Genomic DNA, 17,764 nt, shown 5'->3' with positions numbered 1-17,764 from the left:
GGGGGACCCTCGTCGGTGGAAGTGGCGACGTGCGCTGGGCACCACATGATCGCGGTGCTTTCCTTAGAATTTGAAGAGCGTCGGAGGAAATGCGCCCCCGCGGGTAGTTACGAACTGCGGATTGTGAATCGCTAAGAACTACCTCGCAGAGGGGGTCGGTAAGCGCAAGCGCAATCGCAACCTCTTCCGCTGTTTCTGGGTATTCCGTGCTGACACTACACGCGTGCGTAAGGAAGGAGTTAATGTTTACGACTACCGCCGTAAACCGGTCCCGATACAGCTTTCTGTTGCTGAATACGTGCTACATAAAAGTGTTTTTCCGATTCCGAAAGAAGCCCGCGAATGCACGCAATATTGCCACGCCATTGGCCGCTCGAGGCACTTTGCGTGTATGACTACGCAAAATGACAATGACTCGGCGAAACAAGATTAGCACTCAAAAACCACTGCAACGGGTTCGGACGTGGGCACTAAGTGATGGAAACACTAAAGGATGATGGTGGAAGTCATAGTCATGAGCATGACTCAGCAAAAATGACAATGACTCAGCGAAAAGAGATTAACTCTCAAAAACCACTGGAATGGGTTCGGACGTGGGCACTAAGTGGAGGAAACACTAAAGGATGATGGTGGAAGTCAGTCATCAGCATGACTCAGCATAATGACAATGGATCAGCGAAAATAGATTAACACTCAGAAACCACTGAAATTGGTGTGGCTGTGGGTACTAAGTGCAGGAAACACTAAAGATTGATGGGGGAAGTCATAGTCATGAGCATGACTCAGCAAAAATGAAATCGACACAGCAAAAAAACAAAAACAAAAACGATTTACACTCAAAAAACAACTGAAATGGGTTCGCACATGAATGATAGGTCGTGACATGAATGTCAAGACATGCGTGTCGTGTAGGCCATGAAACAGCCGTCTACGCCTCGGTGCTCCCATGGTCGTTTCGTTGACTTGGTAGGCTCCCCCACAGTGCTTCGCATAACATCGATTCCCACAGGGCGTGGGATCTGCCGGATTTTTGTTTGGGGACAAGGTACGGCCCAAAGGGTGCAAACTTTTTTTATGGTGCACTCCAAGAAAACGTGTAGAACTCACACGTTCAGTATTTTCCTTTCTGAAACTGAGGACAGAATCGAAGGTTCGAATTTATTTTGAGGTTTAAATACTATAAATTTTGTTTTTGTATTTAACATTTAGCTGAAGCTCATTGGCATTTATCCATAATGATAGTTCAGACAAATATTTATTTGCATTTGCTATAGTTACCGGAGAAAAATATGCGAGTGAACTATATCAACAGAGAACTGCACCAGCTTTACTAGGTACATTGATAATATCAATAATATAAACTAGGAAAAGTGAGGGCCTTAAAATGGAGCCCTGTGGAACACCTGTACATATTGTTAGATGGGATACCGTTTACAACTGTGCACTGTATTCTAGACGATAAATAGCTATTAATAAGCTCCAGGGCAATACCTGGTATTGCATAAAACGGCAATTTACGTAATAATATTTCCATGCTTAATGGAATCGAACGCTTTTCTTTTTTGAAGTCTAGGAATAACCCAAGCGTAATAAACTCATTTTAAATATTACATTAAATTTTATTATTATTATCATCATTATTATTATTAATGATAAATAATTCATGTTATCATTAAATAATTTTCTCTTTTATTCTGATAAGTGCCATTTCAGTGCATTTTCCTTTCTGGAAACCATACTGGTCCATTATTATTGCTGATGTTTTAGTGAGGCAAGATATTAATCCCTTCTTGAGAACATTTTCTACAATTTTTGAAAAAAAAAACAGATAAAACTTAAATTGGGCGGTAATTATTAAGATCGTCATGGACACCCGCCTTTGTGAATGCCCCACACTCTTGCCGTTTATAACTGCTGTGGAAACATCCCTTTTCCGACACCAGGAATGCATTGGTGTTCCTGTTACTTTTGTGTTTCAATGTATAAAACAGCATTTTCTTACAAGCAACTGGAACTCTAATGCATTTGGTCGGGCACTTTGAAAATTAATATCTCGAAACTGGTGCAGTCCTGAGAATTCGTTCGAAGCGGACGCACATTGAGAACTGACCGGTTATAATTGGTAGATTGAAATATGTGCCATAAAGTAATGAATTAAAAAGTTTATTATCATAATTATGATAATTATTCAGTGAGGAATTTTGATTTTTCGTAGAACTAATGGCTGCCGCATCGGGTAATTTAGATCAAGGCTTAGAATTGTGCTATCTGCCACAGGCAATTTTTTGCAATTTTGGACCTTCTAAAAAAAAAAACACTATACTTTGCTGTGGCTTTCAATGCCCTTCCGCCCTTAATTAATAAACAGAAAACTGTCACAGTTTCTTTTGTGTAGCCAAATTTTATCAAACGCGTTATCGACGTCAGTAGTATAGTTGGAAAGTAGTGCCAGAATGTCTCGTTGACTTCTGAGATCCGCATAGGCTATTCGGTTACTTTGACAGTCACCTTTGATGGTTCACCTTTGCGCCAAAGAAGGATTAGTTAAAACTTCATTTCCTCTGCCCCACAGCATCTCTGAACTTAAAACGCTCTCAAAGGCTTTCGAGAACTTTGTAAAGAGGGGATAAAAAAAGAGAGAAGCAAGCGATGCTGCTAACCGCGTCCTCTACATTCAAGGCGCAACCAATGTTCTGTACGAAGCGGTACGAAAGCTTCCGTGATTGTTCACGGTTCGTGGAGAGCCGGATCGCAACGCAAGCGGCAGGCCATAGGAGACGCGAGCGATGTTAATGAAGCGACAAGAATCGCCGGAAGGGTAGGAACTAAAGAAAGCAGATTCTAGCATTGAGGTGCAACAAAAAGACAAAAAATAGAGAGAGAGATCTTGCCGTTAGGCTAGAAGGAAAATGCTAAAAAAGGCAAATGCGCGACTAGGTTCCGCGGGAGTGCCAGCGTTCACCGCAGAGCACGACAAAAACACACAGTGGCAGAAATCCAGCGGCACGCAAAGTGCTATGCCGCAGGCAAAGTGGCGGGGAGGGCATCGCCGCCGACAACAGCGCTGCGCGATTCACTTCTGAGCACCCGCTGGCTCGCACGAGCTCACATGGGTGAATAATGTCTCCGCCAGGCGCTCGGCCGATCATCGTGCCCAGCGGGACCGCGCAGAGGCAGGGACGCCGGCGGTCGCGGTGGTTCCGCTATTCACCGTATTCTTTTGATTTTCGCTCTGGGCCCCCCCGAATCAAATTAACGATTCCAGTGCTCACGTTTCTGTATTACAACTTTTTGGGCCTTGTCGCTTGCTCTGTGACTTCACGCACGCATCGCGACCAACACGCATAATTACTTGTCGCTCCAGCTTTTCGTTGTTCGCTCATTTTCCTTCGTTATAACTAATGCCTGTCTACGTGTGTGTTTTATTCTCTACTTGTTTGCGCGCGTTAGAAGCCCTTTGAAGCGATCAATTCGCTCCGGTTCGCGACGAATTTCGCAAGACTAAAGAGTGCCGTCGACTGCGGAAGCGCTTTCATCTACGTGCTTTTTCCGTGGCGGCGTCTCGGTAATTACATTATTTCTACGCGAGAAAGCCCGGCTGACGACTTAATTTCCTATCCGATATAAGCGCACGTTTTTCACAATCGTTCTTTTACTCCTACGCTGGCAAACGCAGCACTTTCGTCCTCGTATCACGTGCCTGCTATAATTTCTCAGTGATACTCACCATGTAGAATTCTGCAACTTAACTTAATGAGACTGCCAACATATTGTTAAGGACATGAAACGACCATCTTCATTTCGAATACCTCATGCCCAGCGTTACATGAAGCGATCGTGCCCTCTGAAGGTTCAGTTGTACCTTTTCTCTTTTTGTTATCTTCAGCTGTGGTATTTCTCCGCTTCCAGCGAACTCCTGCAGACATGCATCAATTTTGACAATGGATGGACAACATGCACTACCAGTCTTGGCGGAGCATCGTCCGCTAGCAGTGAGTGAGTGCTAGACGAATTCATTGAAACCATGGACGGCAGTAAAGAGTACAACAGTACAACGGGAAGCCGTCCAACGGAAATTTTGTCTTCACAAGTACCATCGGAATCATTTTATGCGATCCTCTTTGGATATTACTGCCTTACTGGACAAAAAGACAATGCCCAAGCACAGAGCTTATGTGTTTCATGCTGGTTTCCCAACAGCAGTGATCGCTGTGTTAAAGAACGCCATCGGCCTCGTTCAAGACGCCAACGTAGACATAGCACAGTGATTTAAGGTCTACTAGACTTGAAATTTGTGACAACGATGCCGGTGGCTGACGCAAATATTTTGTAATGAATGGCGCTAATAGATGTTCCGGGTTGCATTAGGTTGGCCGTACACAAGCATTCATGTTTTAGTTCTTACGCCAGGCGATCAGATGGTGAGAATACTTTCTAACTCACGCTAGAAATTGAGACATGCCCTGCTCTTCGTTGAGTAAAAACCGATACACAAAAAATACACTCCGTGGCTGGTGATGCATCAAAGAGAAATTTCGTCTATAGTTACCACTGCACCGAAAGGCTACACAGTGGTTAATCGACTTCCACGTGTGAACCGACACCTCATAAATCTCACGGAGAACGAGCTCCAAATCATTCCGATGCACGCGATGGCAAAATATCCAAGCAGCGCCGCTCGCACAAACCAGAGAGGAGGAAAGGCTCAACAAGTGTCCTTTACTCTTCGCCCAATGAAAAAGTCTGTAGTCGTTTGCAAATTTCTGTAATTTATTAAATTTTAGAATGAGATGAGACTACCTTATTAAGGACACGCACATCTATAACATCTATAAGCTCTTACTGCGAAAAGAGAGGAATAGCAAGCTATACACTGTATTTTGATTTACTTGAAATTATAGTTGCATTGTGGCTTTTACTGCGAGTACAAAATTAACGTAGTAGTTCTGTGGCATTTCAGCCGACTAGATTAGGTTTAATTTCCTATGGGAGCCACCACTGGTGCATATATGCATGGGTATTACAGCTATTGAAGCTCGGCATGCACTTGAAGGCGGTATACACAAAGTGTTTTTTAGAGTTAAAAGATTTGTTCATGTCGCCTGTGGTATTAACAGCACAAACCTACCCATTGAGCTGGATTATTCGAAGAGGCCGACAATGCTTGAACAATAAATCAAGATGCACAAGTGACAAATTAACAATATTTGTCTAATTACCTTTTAACAGCGAAGCTGTTTAAGCCAGCCGTAAAACGTGCGCGTTTCACGAAAAGCCCGCCGCGCCGTAGCCATGGCAACCAGCGACGCCGTAGCTGCCTGCCACTGCGTTGCCTAGCAACCACCTCGCGGACCGTCGCGCGCTATGCTCGGGAGAGAGAAAGAGAAAATTAGAGCGAGAGAGAGAGAAACAAATTGTAGCAGTACCAACGAGGCACCGCGCAGAGATGCTGCCGACGCCATCCGCCCATCTCCGTTCCCGCGCATTAGCGCCGAAAGCTCGCAGTGTCCGTGACTGCAGCAGGCGCCTCTGGCGGCGGCTTGGCCGAGGTCCCATCAGTTGCACGCTACGGTACTAAGCTTTCGCCTCACTTCCCCTACGCGTGCTCGGACTGCAAGTACTTCGCGAGGCGTTCCCCGATGCCACGGACCACGAGGAAATGCTTATACACTTCGTATAACCATGACCAGCTAGGAACCGATCAGCTTCACTGTGTCTTTAGCCTTGCGCCACTAGTGGAAGCTACCCCCATTTTAAAAAAATCTAATTCGGTTATGGCACATATTGCCATTTCCATATTTAAGCTAGTGCGTTGTAAACACAGATCCACTTGGGACAAATTTTATAACTAGCACCAGTTTGTAGGTTAACACCGTCAAACTTACGGTTGCAAGGGACTGTGGTTCCACTTCTTTTTCTGACACGACACCTCTTTATGCATTCAAGCAGCAAACTTCAATATCTAGAAGGCCAATGTATTCTGTCGTACATTTCGGGGACACATACCTCAAACTGTAGTAATCATCAGGATTTGTTCCAAGAAGAAATGTCTTGTAGACTCACCCGACATTTTTCATTTGTTGCAACATGGGCTGCAAAGCGATCAGTTTATTTGCTAATTAGCCATCTTTCGTAGTTCAATTATTCATTTCGATTTCTCATGCAAATAATGCCTGCCTTTTATAGTAATCCGGCTCAACGAATATTGCTGCTAGACGCCGCGGGCGATTTATAGAAATTCTGATAACTCTAAAGAAGTAGCAGTTTCGCCCGAAAGGGGAAGATTAGATTGCGATAGTAAATTATTAGGCATCTGTACAAAGAAAGGATCGTAGCTTTATCGGCCGTATACACTTGTAAACATTAGCTTACTAACTAAATTAAGCATAGTGTCACGCACTCACAAATAAACATGAACTGCACCTCACTCGATGAGCACGGACACTCGCTGTCAAAACGCTGGCGTGAGGAAGTGCGGTGGCAGCAGCGAGCGAATTGACCTTCACGCTACCTCTCGCTTCAACGCTAACTAAGTGGCGAGAACACAGCGCATGCGAAGTTAGCAGTCTTCGGCGCACCTAGTCTGTGTCTCCATCACAGATCGCTTTCAAGATATGGCACGGGAGGCCGCACTCAGCCACGCCATACGCAGCCGCAGCCGGAGTAGAACAGCCGGAGTCCCCTTTCCCCCTCCCTTGTGCCTTGCGTGCGATGTAAGACAGCGCGCTTCTTTCCCGCCTTTCTCTCTTGCCTGTGAGAGACCCAGGCGCCATCCTCGACTCACCCTCGCATGCTTTCACTCGGACACGCAGCATACGACACGCGGCCACTATGTTATCGCACATGGACTTTATACGGGACATCACGCCGACGCCGACGACGGAAATGCGCCTGGAGGGTTCATTTGATTGAATAAGATACCTTATAGTATATGTACTATGTGGGCGTTCTGAATAGGATCAGCTGTGTTGCATGCGTGTCCCAAGATACTTGAAAGACGACAGCGTAGTATGCCATGGGACATTATTACTGTGAAAGCATTAAATGGCTCATGAGGCGGCAAATCCGGCTTTGTCGGTGTGACCAAACGATGGTCCAAAAAGACTATGAACCCCCGACCTTAGGTACGAGTCGAACTTACGATCTTTGGTGTTAATTAGGGCAACGAACCCGCGCCATTTGGAAGGAGTCTGACCCACTACCTTTCGTGTTAATTAGGGCAAATTTAATTAAGGTACTGTTAATGAATATAAAGTTAATTAGGGCACTCGAGCCCACGACCTTTGGTTTGAGTCTAACCCACGACCTTTGGTGTTAATTCAGGTGAAGTTATTTAAGACACAGTTAATTAAGGTAGAGTTAATTAAGGCACCCGAGCCCACGACCTTTGGTGGGAGTTGAATGCATGAGCTTGAGTTGTGGCATATTAGAGAGTTTTATCGTGCCCGGTATTCGGGTAAACGCAGGCGGACTGGGCGTTTTGCTGAAGGAGTGGAGGCGTAAACGTGAGCGCCCTGCATGGTGCAGCCACCTGGTGGTGCCGAGATGAACCAAACACAGAGCTAATATTGCAGTAACCAAGTCTATGGGCATCTTGCGCTGGAGTTTGAGGTATAGTAGCGGCGCCTGGTGGCGGCGAAAAACGTCATCTGGGTAGTACCAGCTTGGATAGTATTGAGCCCTGGCTGTGGCGAAGCACGTTTCTAGCCCGCGTTTTGCGTCGATTCGCACTTTTTTCTGCCCTGTTTCGAGTGCGAAAAGGCTCGTCACTTCTCACAGACCATGGCGACCAGGCTGCGAGCTGGCCGCGGCCTATAGTTTTACGAAAACGGACTCTCCGTGTGCCGTACGTGGGACGTAATGCTGGAAGCAGAAGACATCGGCGACGCCGATCCGGGGAGACCTAGCTCAGCGTCGAAAAAGCGTCACTGTCGTTACTGCTGCGTCGTGGGCTGCCATGAACAAGAAGGCCTGAATCCCAACATCAGATTCTACCGTTTTCCTTCAAGGCCTCACGCTGCGGAGCGTTGGGCGCGCTGGATAACTGTAGTTCGTCACGCTGGGTAAGCGCAATGGAAGACTAACATAGCAGCAGGCATGGCTGGCGATTCACGATTCGAGACCCGGCCACAGCGACAATTAACAATTCGACCGGTGCGAAGTGGTGAAGTGACGAGGTATGTGCAAATGGCCACAAATGGTCGGGCTGATTCGGTGACAATTCACTACCCCACTACGAGCAGCACAGGTTAGACGAGTTGAATGTGCTCATACTTGACCTCAAGCCAGCACGTTGAGGCAGCACAGCAAGGTAGTATTGATTACAGCACATCGATGTTCGAGCGCTCTCATTAAAAGCTACATCAAGCGAGCAGTGCACGAGCGTGCGCTGCAGCGCGATTCGCAAGTACGTACGTTACTGCGAGCTTATATGCATTGCATCAGTTATTTATCAATTGCTAGACAGATGGCCGCTACTACAGCGCAGGCATAACTACTTGTCTAGCGGCATGCAGGAGACCCGCCGTTTCGCGGCATGTCGAAAGACCGCTGCCGTCGCGGCGCGTGCGATCGTGCGCTCGAGCAGTTCGTACACCGCGGCATGCTGAAAGACCGCTGCCGTCGCGGTGCGTACCGTCGTGCGCTCGAGCAATTCCGTACACATGTCTGCTTATCGCTGCTGTGAATTCATTTATAGAAAGAATTTCCTCGCGTTTGTGCGCCTGAATCTAGCGGCGTGCAAACCTTACCTGAAGTTCAACTTCGCACGTGCGTGACTCGCTTCACTTGCGATTGACACCACGCGAAAACTTCGCCGATTATTTCTTGAACGGCGTACACGTATTTAGCGTTGCATAATTTCTTGCCTTTACGCAGCATGCCACTCATGGAAAAATCTTCGGCGCCCGATATTCCCTGCAAGCCGTGGTACAACACAACCGAAAGTGGCGGGTCCATATTGTAAATGTGCTTCCCGAAGCAGACAACCGAGCTTGGTACTACCCAGTTTCGGATTTAGGGCGCTTTTTAGCACCATTTTTGCAGCGCCCCCTGGGCAACGCAAGAGCCCCATCATACTTCGCTGCTGGTGTACATTTCCGGCAGTGGCGTAATCGTGTTGTTGCCGAAAATTTACACTAGCAGCAAAGTGAAATGCACTTGGTTACTGCAGTATTAGTAATGTTTGTCTGAATGAGCTCTGCGCCAACAGGTGGCTGCACCACGCAGGAAGCTCACGTTTACCCCTCCGCCGGCTCTCCGCTAAAACGCCCAGTCCGCCTGCTTTTTACCCTATACCGGACACGATAAAAAACTACGGCCGGTTCCACTTTGTGAAAACTGTTGGAACAGCACGGAGCTGTTCTTCACGGAGTGGAACACTGGCCGTAGCTTTATTTTAAGTGTGCGTTTTACCTCATGCGTTATCGGGGAGTTCCGTTTGGATTGCTTGGTCTTGCCTCGACATTGCAGCTTGTGTTGCCGGGGCTCCTGACACCGTTGTCGCCGCTTACACCTTATGACCTCGGCTTTGTGATCGCTGTGGTATACAGCGAGCGGCGCACCTATCGGCTGCAGGTCAATCACGTTCGCGAAGACCAAAAGTCAACGCAGGTGCTCCTAATCGTATTTGGCTGCTTGCCCCACGCATTGCTAAAACATGTTAATCCAAACTTCGCACGCATGTACTGTGCAATTCAGTTCTCCCGTAAAATGTTGATGTTGCAATGCCGGACAACTACAACGGGAACTCTACCGTAGCGAGTGAACGTTAGCCGTGACGGCGGTCTTCGGGGTTGGATCGGCGACGGCGGGCCCGTTCCCGCGCAAGCTCTCACTGGCGCTCACGTTGGGCGGCTGATACCCCACCGACCCTCTCACTGACCTACTTTTCGCAAACGCTCATTGGTTGCCTGACTCACTCGCCCCCTTCTGGGCGGTGCGCAGCTGTCTGCCTCACTCTCGCCCCTCTCGGCGCGGCACAACTGCCTGTCTCGCCCCTCTCGCTCCCAGATCGTGCGACCAGAGTGACGCCAAGCAGCACGACGGTACAGGGTCGACAGAGAACAGCTCCGCTGTTAAAACTCTCCGAATGTCGAAGCATCGCGGGCTAGTCGCAATGCTTTTGCATTCATCCACGTAGGGATAACTAAGTGCCCCCATGAATTTTATTCCGGTGGTAAAGGCCATAAAATTGAGTTGTACCGAAAGAAAGGTTACCTTGATCTTGTTACTATTCAATGTCATTAACACTGCTGTCAAGGCGGAAATGCATGCTAGTTAGTTGCTACCATTGGAATTGTTGTTGTAAGCGCAAAATTGCAAAAAAAAGAAGACAAAAACGCGCACAATGAAAGAAACAAAATAAACAGAACCATCCCATTTATTTTTTCCCCTAAATTTAGTGCTGTCAATGTTAAACCATTAGTACGTTTTGTACCAATCGTAAATAGCGCTAAGACCAGCCTGAAGAGTTGTTATGTTAGCGCGCGATCTAGCGCCGCCACCCCGAAGCCTGCACGAGGCCTCCGGAATGAATCCCGGTGCGTGCGAACGCTGAGAAACGCGTCATACGGCAACCGAGCTGGACAAGCTGTCGCATCTATGCGGCACTAATTGCGAGAAGTCCGAGCGTGGCATCCGAGAAGCGCCGGTGCCTGTTCCCTCGCTTGCTACACACTCAGCGGCACGTACTCGGTGACCCAACATGGCGAGACGTTTTTTTCAACAGTGGCACATACCCAGTCCATTCATGGCGCAGCTCGCTAAAGCGTTGACGTGAAAAGGCGTTCGCTGAAAGCTGCACATATCCGGTGCATGTGTGTCGCCGCCCGGTAATGCGTCGGGTTGCTGTCCTTGAGGAATCTTTGTGACATGGGTTCCCCTCAGCATCGGGAGGTTTAGGAATCTTTTGCGTCATTTTGCTTAGTGCACTTGAGAGTACTTCTGCCAGTCTCGCTGATTATCGCCTCTTAAAGGCACTAAAACGACGCGTGATGGACGCTCGCACGATGTAGCTTAAAATGCGGGAGGTTGTACACGTTGCCCCATACTAAGTGGCCAAAGTTGGTCCGATGGTTGGTTTCGAAGCCTGCAGTCACAGCAGCCCGATGCGCTACCACGGACTCACCCAGTAATTCAATGTAGCGGGAAAACACTTATAAAGTGCGTGGAGTATACCGAAATAATGCTTACGCATTATAAGTTCACGCGCACTGAGCACGTTTAGCGAGAAAGCACTTAATTTAAACTAAGGGTTGCGATCAACGCTTAAATAAGTTTGTTAGGTCGATGTATGCAGTCTCGTTTAGCACCCACAAATGGGCACTTTATTTTCTGTAGGTGTACAGACGTGCAGAGCAGTTTTTAGCTTGCCTCCACTGTTATATCTTCAAAATGAAACCAGCTGAGTTCCTTGTGTCTGAAGGTGAGTTTTTGTTTCTTTTTTTTTTTTTAATTCTCCGGCGACCTACTATCTTTTGGTTGAGTTATCATTGAGTAACTGATGGCTGCGGCTGCATTCAAACGGTGTCTCTCAGGTGGACTCGTATGTCAGACGGGTGGTTATTTATTATTCACTATCAAGCTCATTGCCGTAACTGTCGGCGCTACTTTGGCGCCTTCGAAGCTGGGCTTCTCTAAGGGTTTCCGTTAAACTTCAGCGGCTTCACAGTTAACCTCGCATCCTTAGCACGATGGTGGCCATGGAATGAACGAAAAGGAAGCCAATAACAGAAGTGTAGTCGCCACTAGATTATCGCAACACGCTGCGCTACATCCTTAATGGTGAAGCGCTGCTAGCATTCCTAAAGCAAGTAGCGAGTGACAAAACGACAATCGCCGTAATGCGGGCGCTTTTTCATACTCCTTAAGTGAAACACGCAGACAAAAATAAAGGACACATAGCAATAATCGGAGCACGGGCGTCGCCTTTCATTAATGCTTCGTCGATCAATATAAATGATGCGGCTGTCTGTGCTGCTCAAATGGCATTGGTTGGATGGAGCGCTGGGTCTTCTATAAAGAAGCCCCTCGCCAATACCCGAGCTAACACGACACCTCGCTCTCCCGCATTATTCTCCTTTGTGTCGTTTACCGACTCGCACGGCAGATAATTTCCCCTCTTGCTGAATTTTGCCTTCGAGGACCCCCGACACTGGTACGCGGCGTGGCTTCGCGGCGGAGGGGTTCCCCCTCCCGTGTAGGAGAGACCATCCTTTCACGCGGCAAGCTCGAATGAGTCATCATGCCCAGCAGGGATGAACACTGGCGCCAAATACAGTGTGCGCTCGGCTTTGTTTTTGATCCTAGCGGGGAACGCAAACAAGTGCAGTGTCTCCGAAAGCAGTACAAAAAGCCCAAATGGTCTGGCAAAAAAAAAAAATCTAGTCATTCGCCAACTCTTTCCAAGATGTCTGCAAAGAGCTCTTTTTTTTTTTTTTATTCTTTGCTGCCTCGGTTGATCTTTGAGTGCTGGAAGTGTTCTCACTAGCTCTCTTTTGCAACCTTTGTTTTAACAAAAAATAATATTAATCGGAAAGAACCACCACCGACTGGACCGGCCCCTGAAAAACATAAATGGCCCAGGAAACTGGTGTCCACGACGCTAATGCATAAATTAGAGACTCGGGCGCGCCTCGTGCTGCACTGCATGACATGAAGGGGTGCGCGCCGCGGGCTTGCCAGGGGGATGGGTGCTCTATTTTGTCGATGTGCTTTGTCGAAGCCTATATCAGCCGAAGTGCAGAAGCAAATCGATTAGCAAAGTAAGAAGCAAAATGTTGGCATGAACAGAAATACTTCCAGTTCGACCAATTCACTGAGGCCTGCGTACACCCCCTGTGAGTTTAAAACGAGAAAATGATCGCCTTGATTTTCACATGGCAGACCCGTCGATTAGATTCAAGGAAGAGAAAAGCTACAATAAACGAAACTGAAGGCTGTGCGAACTAGGAATGGACTTACGCGCGAGTGTTCAAGCTCGAAAAAGAGCGCGGACGGTAAGACGTGCGATGTGCTTAATCAATTGCTGAATGACTTCTCGTGACATATAAGACAGGCAAACGCTCAGAGCCCAATTTGACCTAGCACTGCCAGCGTTAGTATTCCGTAAAGAACATCGAGCGTCGACGCACATCGGCACTTGGCCGGCAAAGGATTTTTTCCCGTTGTCATCATTGATTTTTAGAAGATTAACGCCAATGTTGCGCATAGATGTTAGTTTTCCTTGAGTACCAAGATAATTTATGAGCAGAAATAGATTTTATAGCTACAAAGATGCGCAGCCAAGCTGGCAAGATAGAATAATGTTTTTCTTTTTCTTAGGGTAGTGTGAAGCTTACTCTTAGGCAATACTTGGAACGGGCCTCAGAGCAAAAAGTCGCAAAAGGTGACGTTGAAGTGTTCGAGGCGCAACAAGAAGAGGAAATGGCAGCACAGCACACATGTACAAGCATTCATAAAAAAAGAAAAAAAAAAGAAACGGAGAAGGAGACAGTCATCATCGGTAATTATGACACAGATGAGGTCACAATGGGCTTCTTGTATTCAGGCAAAAATGAAAAAAAAATTGCCAGCAGACTTGTGCGACCTCGAGCAATCACAGCTCAATTTCCAGTGAAGCTTTTTCTTCGGAGCAGCTGAATTGAAATAATTAGGGTGCCGTAATTAAACCACATGCTTAAAATGTCGGCCGCGTATGCCTGACCCCCTTGAAACGTCGCCCTCATTTTACGCTTTCAAAGACTTGTTAAGAAAATTTTCACAAAGTCAATAATTCATTCACACATTTTACACTCGAGAATCTTGGCATATTGTTTCCCCTATATTCCCTAAATTTATACGCTCTCGATGGCGGTCATAGTTCTGCCAGGGCAACGGCGTAAATTCTGCGTTGTTAATAAACACACTTATAATGGCCAAAAGAGCTGGCATACGTAATTAATTGCAAAGGTTGCAATTAACTCACACGCTTCGAACTGCAGCTGCACGTACGTTATCCAAAACGTGACAAGGTGCCTAGTTTCGTTCACTAAGAACACTGGGGAAGCCTTATTAACGTCGTTTAACGCATCAGGAACGACAAAAAAGGATAGTTCAGTAATTATTTCGAACGCTTATAATTAGGCAAGCAATGGTAAAGTTTCGTCACCCATTTCACTTAACATGATCTCCATATCCACCAGATTTTAGCCTGTAACGTACAGTTCTCTAGAAATATTGTAACACGTAGTGCATAAAGGTTATATAACATTTACAAACACTTGATTAAGGCGTTTGCAAGAGTTGTATTTCATGAGCACAGATATAACTTTGCATATTGATACGACATAGTGATCCCCCAATTTTTGTGTAGTTTGATCTCGCTGGCATTGAAGGTTCTGTCCGGGTTGCATGCTAAGTTTTGCGCCACACGTAAAAGTAATGTAGCTCATGACGCTCCAGAGTGCTTGCAATACGTGATGTGTTACAAAGGCCGTATTGGCAACGGCAAGCAGTTTTAACTTTGCCTACAAATAACTCATAACATCTCTCATTTTCACCTAATATAAGTGTTACGTAGAGTTCCCACGGGACACTTGAAAGCGTAGCGTAAAATGGACATATTACACTTCTGAGCATTTTGTAAAGAAAGTTTTCACGACTGTATTTGGTCGGCATCCACTCACTTTCACAAGCTGATTTACCGTCGTGTTCCCCACATTTATGTTTTCTTTGATCTCGGTGGCATTTGTTGTTATGCAAACATGAATAGATCACACTGAATGACCGGAGCCAACGACTGTCAAAACGCTGGCAGCAAGCGCAGGTTCGCGCGGTCTATCGCTTCGACGGAAACAGCGGCGAATGCACAGCGCATACAAAGTCAGAGCCGTGTGGAGATAAGAGACGGTGCGGGCGACCGGCACTGCCGGGCAAAGAGCAAAGGAGAAGTTGTTGGCAGAGGAGAAGCTGCCCCCCCCCCCCCTCTTCCCGTTTCTTGCTTTCGCGTGGGAGATTGAGTGGCAAGATACGCCTTTGGTGCCGGAGCACAGCGCCGCCCACCTCCCTCCCTCCCTCCCATACCCCCACGGTGTTTCGCGCGAACGGTCGCGTTTGCTTCCGTCGTTTGTTCGCTCTCCGTGATAGCGCGCGTCCCCCCCCCCCCCCCCCCCGCGCTTTGGCTCGTGCATACGGAGAGCGGCGACGATTTTATCGCCCTTGGAATCTATACGAAACCTCACGGCGACGGCGACGCCGACGGCAGAAATCCGGTTGAAGTGTCCATATAATTGCTATCGCTATAAAAAACGTAGGATCGACAGTTCTTTTGTTTGTGAAGGCCATAGCCACTATAATGAAATTCACAGCCAGATGCCATGACGCGCTCCACTCGCGAAACGTAGAAAGACATGTTATTTAATATTAGTCGCTCTTGGTGGACTAGACATGTTAGAGTAGAGAACCCAATCTTCAGCGTTTAACCGCTATTTTATTGGTGTATTACAAATAACTTGAGTATCGTCATTGATTTAAATAGTAAACAAGAGCGAGCCCTGGGATACACCGGTAGTTATTTCAACAGGAGAAGACGGAGCATTATTACACGTAACAAACTGGAACTTTAAATGGCAAATAATCTGCTATCCAGTGGAACAGCCTATTATTTATTATCTATTCACGAAGCTTGAGGAGTTCATAATGACATACCAAATCAAACTCTTTTGCATATTCAACAAATATTGTGTCAATTTGACCACGATTGTTTAGTGCTGCCGCAATGTTATGAGAAAACTTGATCAGCTGCGATATTGTAAAAAAGCCAGTTCGGGATGCTTGCTGACACTCAGAGATAATGTTGTTTTCGGACAAGTAATGAGCGATGTGCTTATGAACAATATGGTCAAGAAGCTTAAAACAAGCGGGTAATCAGGAGTTGGGTCTGTATTTATAAATTACCTGTCTATTACCATGATTTAAAATAGGAGCATTAGCAGCTTTGCAATCGCGTGGGATTTTCGATGATACAATATTTCCTAAAAATTAAGCCTAAGTTACATACGTACGACTGAGACATTCTTTCAATAAAACGACCAGAATGCCGTCTTGTCCACTCCTTTTAGTCGTTTTGATGTTGAACAACAAATCATGAGCACTTTGAGCAGCTGCGCATTCCGACCTAGCTGTGACGAGGCGCACGTGTCGATAGTCTAGGGGAAGCAGTAACAAATCAGAAGGCAAGACGGAAGACTGATGCAGCATCATCCTGAATGGAGAAAGCGGCTGCCTGCGATAGGAGGCAGCCGATAGGAGACCCACGCTTGAAGCATTGGAAAGCTCAGTAAAACGCCATTGGAAAGCTTAGTAAAACATCTGACAATTCGGACCTGAGGATTTAACTAAAACCTTCATCAGCTGAAGAAATCAACGGAGGTGGCGGGAGCTTGGAAGCAAAGCGACGCTCCAACCCTCTAGCAATGGCTTCCAATCAAATGACATTTATTTCTTCGGGAGACAGAACTGTGGATTCTGCATTTGATGAACGCAGAATCATTTTCTTGGAGCGTAGAAAGCTAAACAGTGCGCGTTTAAGATTGAACTTAGAAAAAAAATCAACGTTTATTGCCGTAAGCATCCTTTGCCTTCTACACAGTTAATCAAAAAACGCCTAAATTAACTTGTTTTTTATTCAGTTTTGGAGGCATTGATTATGTTACAGTTTCTTCCAAGCTACCTTTCTTCGTCTACAATCACGCGAGCAATAGACCTCTAGCATAATGGCGACAACCCTGTACCCACATTGGGTTCCCGCCACCACCGGGAAGACGTGCGCGCGAGCGCACAACGCGCGTAGGACGTTTGTGGGTAGCACTGCCTCTGCTACAAGCTGTGCCAACAGTTCATCCGTATTTCGCACTAATAAAGAATTATGTGCAACGCACACTTGGCTGGTTATCCGTTTTTCTCACTCGTGAGCTACAGCGCCAACGTGAGCTGCGCGTCACTCGCTTAAAGCCTTGCCAGCGACAGCAGTCGGCTTCCTGGAGCCAACGAAGTCATGACGGTAAGAGGCGGCTGCGACAAGCTGACCCGACCATGTGGCCGAATACTCTAGCGCTTGCGAGATCATTTAAGCCGTGCTATAGGGGATGGCGCTGCAGTGCTACAAACATACATAAGATATCGCAGTATGCCTCGCGATATCTTATGTAATGACGTAGCACTGCAGCGCTGTAGCTAATGAGTGCGAAAAACAGATCACCGGCCACTTGTGCACTGTACATATTTCTTTTAGCTGCACTGAACTGGTACAATCAGTGTGATATTTTTAATGCGTTAGCATTAGGAGTGTCAATATGTGTGTAAAGTGTGGGGAGGTGGGCACGCGGTAGCGGTATATAGTGGCAGAGACGGTGGTCTGCTCCGGATCCGTTGCACGTCGCTCCTCGAATAGGCACCACGTGCGTCGAGTGAGATCCTGAACAACACTTCGCAATGTGATTGATCTGGGACCTCAAATAGGGGCGGCCTGATGTTATATAACGCATTTCTCTCTCGCATTTACCTCTAAATTGCCGCTGAATTTATCTTTTTTTTTCTTTACTTACATTTCTTTTTTCTAATTCGCTCTAATGAAATCAGAAACGCGTAAGACAAGACAAACGCTGTAACACCTATGTAATCAAGACCTCTTCCAGTCACCGCTTTTGTACGGTAGTAGAATCAACGACGTCTGCGTGGCACCCCAAGCGCGGTAACCTGTCTAAATATATTCAGCCTATCCTAT

Source organism: Dermacentor silvarum, chromosome 6 (genome assembly GCF_013339745.2).
Source record: "Dermacentor silvarum isolate Dsil-2018 chromosome 6, BIME_Dsil_1.4, whole genome shotgun sequence".
NCBI lineage: Eukaryota > Metazoa > Arthropoda > Arachnida > Ixodida > Ixodidae > Dermacentor > Dermacentor silvarum.
Note: the sequence above shows the minus strand (reverse complement) of the source record.